This window comes from Rhyacophila brunnea, unplaced genomic scaffold (genome assembly GCF_057557595.1).
Source record: "Rhyacophila brunnea isolate RB1 unplaced genomic scaffold, BYU_Rbru_1.0 scaffold_11, whole genome shotgun sequence".
NCBI classification, from domain to species: domain Eukaryota; kingdom Metazoa; phylum Arthropoda; class Insecta; order Trichoptera; family Rhyacophilidae; genus Rhyacophila; species Rhyacophila brunnea.
This window is the reverse complement of record NW_028232763.1, coordinates 7,452,178-7,460,274: the sequence shown is the minus strand read 5'-3', so window position 1 is coordinate 7,460,274 and position 8,097 is coordinate 7,452,178.

Genomic DNA, 8,097 nt, shown 5'->3' with positions numbered 1-8,097 from the left:
GTAGCAATGGTCATCTGTTGGCAGCCTTTTCCGGGTCTCCGGGGATTTTTAGCACCCTCTGCCTTCCTTCGCTGATCGCTGCCGTGATCAGTATCAGGTTGGCCTCCGGAGAATGAGGGCCGGGTTCTAGAAGTTTTTGTTTTCATATGAAGGTTTTGGACATAACACACCACGCTGTCCAGACGGGTTGGTGTGTGGTTTTTCTGTCTGGGTGATCCTTCCCGTAGCCAAAGGTCTCTCGTTTTAAGGCGCCAGAGTTTCGCCTTGCACCCTTCTCTATTAGCTACAGATAGTATGTTGCGTTATACAGCACATTATCTGCATTGCCCGGGGGACGCCACGCGGAGGCTAGAGATAGGATTTGCTGACTTTCTTGGACAGTGGCGTCTCAACATTTTTTAGAAGTATACCTATTGGCATCGGTATACATCATTGAGGCCATAGTCAGCCTTTGCCCACAACAATACAAATACACTCGCGCAAGTAACCACATCAAGATAAATAAAGTCGGACAGTAAGTGTTTTATGTCAGCAAGATAGGCGTGATATATCAGATGTTAACACACGGTTCACCTCTAAGATCAACACAATAATAGATAGTATCAATATTATGATTTGAAATCAATAACTGTTTGGCATACAGTAAAAAATTATAAAGCCATCAGCCAGACACTTAACATTGTGGAAGTCAATCATCAACTTAAATATCAAAGTTGTTAGTGTCCATTCTCCAATACTTCCGCTGTCCCGTCTTTTATTACACACAGTCCAGTTATAATCACAACCAAACAGATTTGTGACTCTCAATAATTAGAAACATTTTTTTAATATAAAAAAAATTAATACAATGTTCCACGTGAATATAATAGCTATTGTTCACATTTGAAGAAACGGTACGTAATATGGGCACATAATTACTGAAGGAGTGGCGCTATTTTATATGGGTATTATTTATTTCCTTCCTACGTAGCTTATGTGCGCCTATAACTTTTATTAAGAGCAGGTAGATTAGTGGAAGAGCGTCTGTCTCTAAAGTGTTAGTTGCGGATTCAAAACCGTCGTCTATAAAATAATATATTTTATATTTTCAAATATAGGTAAGTAAGAGTATTATGATCCTGAATCGTAAATCTTTTATCGTAAAAATATGACCTATAGTATGTGTAGATTAAATGCTAATTTAACTACTTATTTTTTATATTGTAAATAAAGTAAAACTTGTCACATTGAAACATACATAATCAAAAAATATGAATAAGGATGAGCAATTAGAAAAAACACAATATTTATTTTCACTTTTATACCAACTTCAACGCTGCGGCTGAATAGAAAGACTTTAGATTTCTTTGGCTCTGTTACTTTAACTTTGACTGCACATATAGACGGATTTCTTTGATAAACAGTTTACCTTGATGGTTGCCGCTCAGACGGCATCCAATTTCAAAATAAGTATCACAAGTAGCTTAATTTGGTATTTTTTTAAAATCAATGAATAACGAAGGACGTACAGACGTGTATTCATGTATCTATACTGATTTTTTTTTAATTTTCTATCGCTAAAAACATTGATCATGAGTTTCCATTGTTAGAAAATATCATATCTCTACATTTTAATAATATGTTCTAATTACAATAATAATGTTTTATCTTTTAATAAATAATTTTAAACTATTTAAATTAAAATGTTTTCTTTATATCTGCAGTATTTCATCATGTAAATATTACAATCACACTTTGCGCCTTAATTACTAATATAAATACACTTACAAGGCTTTATTATGTAACATAGTATTTGTATATATTATTATTGATAATAAGAGTAACTTACTTAATTTTGCTTTAACCGTTTTAGCATTCTTTCTTACATATTTGACTTTTTACACATAACATGACAACCTTCTTTACATTATCAGAAACTGTCTGTCCTTTTTGCATAAATATATATATGTATATACCTTTATTTTTTTGTATGTATCTTAACTAAACATTCTTAAAGCATATATTATTTTGTAGAGTAAAACTATAGTATGCTAAAAAGTCTTCTCAATTTATTAAGCAGACGTTCGAAGGTGTTTTTCGCATAAAGTAAATTTTTATTGCAAACCATTTGTTCACCAATGTTGCGAGAAATATTCCTAATAAACTTTGCGCCATAAATATAAGCAAGAGGCGCGTCTCTGCCAAATTTATATGGAAAATCATCTTAAATGTACTGTAAATGCGAAAGAAAAATGCACGATAATGTGTTTCTAAACAGCCATTAGCATTCACCGGGAATGATGTGGCCAAATGTATGGGTATATCTATGGCTTTTATGGTGAAACGGTAATACCATTTGTATCTATTACGGCTTAGATATCCTCATACTTTTACAGTGTAATAAGCCTATAAGCAACAATAGGTAGTATGTGCAAAAGTGAATGTCATTCTTAAAAAAGTGCATAGTCATATTTCTGCAAGAAATTTTAATTGTGAAAAATCGCAATATAACTTCAATAATCTTTTATGGGTAAATACAGCGAAAATTCTCTCCTTCAACATATTGTAAAAATTATGCACCTACTATTTTTTGAACTGAATCGTTTTCATTTTACAACGTTTTTATTAGGTCGTATTCTTATTTGTCCGGTGGTTGTTTATCCAGTACAAATCTTGCAATCAATTTTTAACTAACTTCCCGACTAGTTAGACATTTGAAACTTTTAAAATATATTAGAACACGATGCCAATGCATTCTTTTATTGCTTTTAGCCATCTTTAAGTAGAGATGAATTCATTTTCAGTTAATTCTGTTTTAAATGAAAAGTTATTTCGGCAGAAATCCGTAATCCAATCCATTATTATTGGTTGCTAGGGGTCTGGGGTCCTAGCAACTAAATTATAAATATATACGTGCGTTACTATGGAAATCAATATGAAATGTCATTTTGACATTTCAGTATTATTTCTATCAAGTACATTTTTTTTTGATCATTTAAGCTAGTCAAGTCAAGTTTATATGATTCAACAGAAAATTTAAAAACGTTGTATATAAAAAGTTATTTGTATCTTGTAATTATTTACACATATAGGTATACATAAGAAAACAAATTAATACTAAAACATGCCACGATGCCCAATGCCATTAGTACACCTTAGTTTGTTTGTTAATTTTTTTAAACTGTATTATTGATTTAACAATTAACTTAGAATTATCCATGCTTATCGTAAATACTGCAAGGTTTATTTGGTTGGTTTATTTTTGTGTCTAAATTGTGTATAATCCATTAATTACATTTCTAGAATCTATGAGTATGTTGTCAAACTAAAATAATATACGTCTCTTTGTTTTTTTGTTTATTGTTATAAATTGAAAATTTCATATATATAAAACAGCTGATATAGAAGAATAAATTTATTTTTATTTAAATAGAAAAATAACAGGTAGATACATACATATTATTATATTTTAATAAAGATGGCAAATACCTATTTATTTAAATATTACCATTTTATTATTTCAAACAGTTCCTTAAAGCAAATAAATCACAATTTTAAAAATACTTAGGTTTTAAGTAAATTTTCTACATTAAGACAATACGTGTTTATTAAAAGTAGTTTTCGTTGAGGATTGGCAGGTAACAATATGATACCTTATTTAATAATAGTATATCTTATAAACATATTATGTTCATAACCAAACCAATAAAAAAATGTTTTTAAACAAAAACTATAAACTAAGAATAATAAAAACTAAACTTAATATCAAATTATTTCAATATGAATTCAATTATCACAAATATTCTTAGTCGATAGTACAATTTTCTTAAAGGTAATAATGAATAGTTTTGTATGGGTATTATATTTCTGCACATCTTTTAAAAAGAAACGTGTGTAGACTGAAGAAAGAGCATATTGTCATATTCATAAAATATAGTAATAATAAATTATAAAGTATTACCTATTTGTTATTGATAATTATCATTAATACCAAATCTACCCTATCCTATAAAAATACCTTACAATTAATGCCCAAATTCCCCATCGGGAACCTAAAATATCATAACCAGATCGAAAATACTTATAATACACAATAAGAAATTATTCCGACTTCTGGCAAACGTTCCTCGCAAAGTTTCGCATTCCTTTTGTATAGAAAAAATGCCCGTCCTTGACCGTTTATCACAGGGGTAGTGTAATTAATTGTCTGATCTTTATAAATGTACCTCTAATATTATTGTGTTAATAATAATAAACCTACATCTGTGCAGAGGTATGGAATGTCAAGTAATATGTTTTCTTCACTTTTACTGCTGAATATTAATGTGATCCAACACCCTACAAACACCGCCCTTCAACTAAATTTTCAAAAATAAAGGTCACCAACGCATCATAATATGGGATACAGCTTTAAAGTGCCTGTGCATGGATTTACTGGCAGCAATAGTGAGTATTTTAAACTATCGTGACAATAACTGTTCACACTTAAAAGTGCTGACTATAAATATCCAATTTTATTCATTCTTTAAGAGTGAGCGAGACGCGCTGTTGTCATTTTAAGTATTTCGTACTATTTGACAAGTAGTAAAAATCGGTCAACCTGAAAATTCGTTCGCAGTTCGTTTTTTTGCCAGCAGGTTTACCACTATCAATTTACTGCGCAGGCATAGATCGAAAACTACTGTTGCATGAAAATTCAGAAGCTTCCAAACTTTTAAAATTCATGCATGCAATCTTGCCAACTGCAGGATAATACATTTGACCTATACATTTTCTTGTTATGGCCGCTATAATACGAGGGTGGGTCAATAAGTCCTTAGAAAAGCCGACAGGTGGCGCGACTAGTACTGTAAGCGGTTTGTTTTCATGCAGCGGCACTACCGATTCAGTATGCTGCGAAGTTTCAATCAGATTGGTCGGGTTGTTGTGTGTTTCTCGTACATTAAAAAAAAAAATTCTTGTGGAAAATGGAAAAATGGAAAATGGAGAAAATTGAGTTTAGAGCTGCTATTAAACATTTTAATATAAAAGGGTTAACAGCAAAGGAAATAAAAAATGAGTTGGATTTAGTTCACGGCATATCTGCTCCTTCACTTGCAACTATTTATAACTGGTTAAATGAATTTAAACGTGGTCGTACATCAACAAAGGATGAACCACGCTCAGGACGTCCTGTAGAGGTGACTACACCAGAAATGATCAATAAAATCCACGATATGGTGTTAAGTGACCAAAGATTAAAGTTGAGTGAGATAATTGAGGTTACAGGGATCTCAAAACGTAGCGTCATTTCTATTTTACATGACAAATTGGACATGAAAAATATTTCTGCAAGATGGGTGCCGCGTTTGCTCACAGTCGACAATAAACGCAATAGGGTGGTGGCCTCTAAAGCCATGTTGTCGCTCATGCAACGCAATCCGGATAAATTTTTTCGTCGCTTTGTGACTGTAGATGAAACATGGATACACCACTATACTCCCGAGACGAAAGAACAGTCAAAGCAGTGGATTGCGAAGGCAAACCATGTCCAAAGAAGGCAAAAACCGTAAAATCAGCTGGTAAGGTTATGGCTACTGTATTTTGGGATGCACGTGAAATTATTTTCGTTGACTATTTGAAAAAAGGAAAAACAATAACAGGGGATTATTATGTATCTTTATTGGACCAGCTAAAAAACAAAATTGAAGAAAAACGGCCTCATCTAAACAGGAAAAAAATCCTCTTTCATCAGGACAATGCCCGTGTTCACACATGTTTACGATCAATGGCTAAAATTGAAGAATTGAAGTTCGAATTTGTCGACCACCCACCGTATTCGCCAGATTTAGCCCCCAGTGACTTTTTCCTTTTCCCAAACTTAAAAAAATGGCTAAGTGGACAACGTTTTTTTTCAAATGAAGAAGTCATCGATCGGACAAATGCTTATTTTGAGGACCTTCCGAAAACTTATTTTTCTGACGGTTTAAAAAAAATTAAGAAACGTCTAACCAAGTGTATTGAGCTCCAAGGAGATTATGTTGAGAAATAAAAAAAAAATACAAAAATAAAAACTGTTTTAATGCTTTTTTCTAAGGAATTATTGACCCACCCTCGTACTTACGTAAACAGTAAATCCATGCACGTGTAAACGGGGTATTAGTTTAGTCGACATCCAGTATTGCCAGTTGTAGTTAATGTAGTTAAAAATATTGCTAAAAATATACACGAATATACTACAAATAATAAATTATTGCGTGAATTTTTTTTTTGTTTTGTTAAAGAAGCAATTCAAGCGGCTAAAAGATAATAAATCATACTAGGCACGTCTTCATATTAATACAAAATCATGCTTAAAAACACTGCCTTATAATTAGAGGCAATTTTACATCCCCAATACACAGCCTTACATAGTCGATTCCACCCCTAACGTACACGTAAATATGACTAGAACAGTCAGTAGACAATAAAACAAGCCGATAAACCCCATCCAACTATCAATTAGGTATAACTGAATAATACAGACAATAAATAATCAGGCAAAAGGAGTAAAATAGACGGGCGCTTGTTAAGGACACGCCCCCTTATTTCAGCAACTCACGAGCTCACTTCCGACAGTCAGATATACTAGCACGCTTATATGGAAATCCAAGTGAAGTTTGTACAATATTCTCCTATTGAGTTCACTACAGAAAACAGCGTACGAGTAACTTATTGCGTTTGATAAAATATATGATTTCATTACCTTGAAATGAACGTACATTATTAATTTAACAATATTGAATGGCAGCTATATTGTTAAATCAGAACATTTTCGTAGAAAGAGTAATACATAAATAATGTTATTGTGTTGGCTCAATATTAAGATGATTCAAAGCACGTTTCGGCGCATTTTAGTGGACTGTAATAGAACAGGCATGATACGGATACTAGGGGGGGTTACACAGGGATTCCAGGTACTAACCTTAGATATTGATAGAGTGGGCGCGCTGGGCTGCCTCCGTGTTTTCGCACTCCCCACTAGTACTATCACTCTCGCGTATGGAATCCAATCCCGAGCCAAAATTCTGATCCCCGGATTTCGGGATTACAATTTGACAATCCCGGGATTGGCATTTTTTCCATTGTTAATATAAAATGTTTATATTTACAAATAACAATGATAAAATCGGTCAAAAATAAATCTATATTAATGTATACTATTTAAGACTTATTAATATTGTATACGTTCAATCTTGGAAATACATATGTTTAATGGAGTAAATAATATTGTAATGTAAATATTAATGTGAATTTAATATGAGATTGCTGTTTTTGATAGTAAAGACTTAATGAATGGGTTAGCGAGATTTAAAAATATATAATTTTTGAAAACAAAAAACATACAATTGTATACAGAAAAATACAGTTTCAAAAACAAAATGCAAAGTACATCTTTGAAAATGTGTATGTCTTTAGGGAGCGCATTTACTAATCTTGCAACCCTCGCTTATGGTGCCTGATAGGCTTGACATGAGGAAACGGTTCCAATCCAGAATAAATCATGGCTGCGACCACGTAGGTAATTGACAAGCGCATGAAAATTCAAATTCATTAGGACACCAGGATTGGAAACCATCCCTCGTGATAACAGGCAAAATTGTTTCAAAAGCAGAAGAGACCGACGAGATTCGAGAGAGTGAAAAGTAAGCATACTTTGTAGAAAAATAATCAGCTGACAAATTATCGAAAGGACAAGAGTTAAATGTTTTAAAATTAAGACATTACAGAAATTTCTTCTGGACGCATTCTAAAGTAAGCTTATAGGAAACCTCATAAAGACACCAGATAATCGACCCATATTCAAGAATGCTACGCACTAACGAGACGTAGAGTGTACGTAATACATTTGGATTCTTGAATGGTTTGGATTGTCGCATGATGAATCTCAGAAGCCTACTCAATAACATACAAGTAATAATTAGGTATCAAGATTAAATATTCATAGGTCTAAGTCAATTTAAATTGGTGTATTAACGGTGTAATTTTATCATAATATTTAATATTATAATACTTTTTATAGTTGGAAATTTTTCAATGTACATACGTTATTGTGTACTGTATATTATTACTAAACAACCTTGTAAGCAAAAGCAAGGA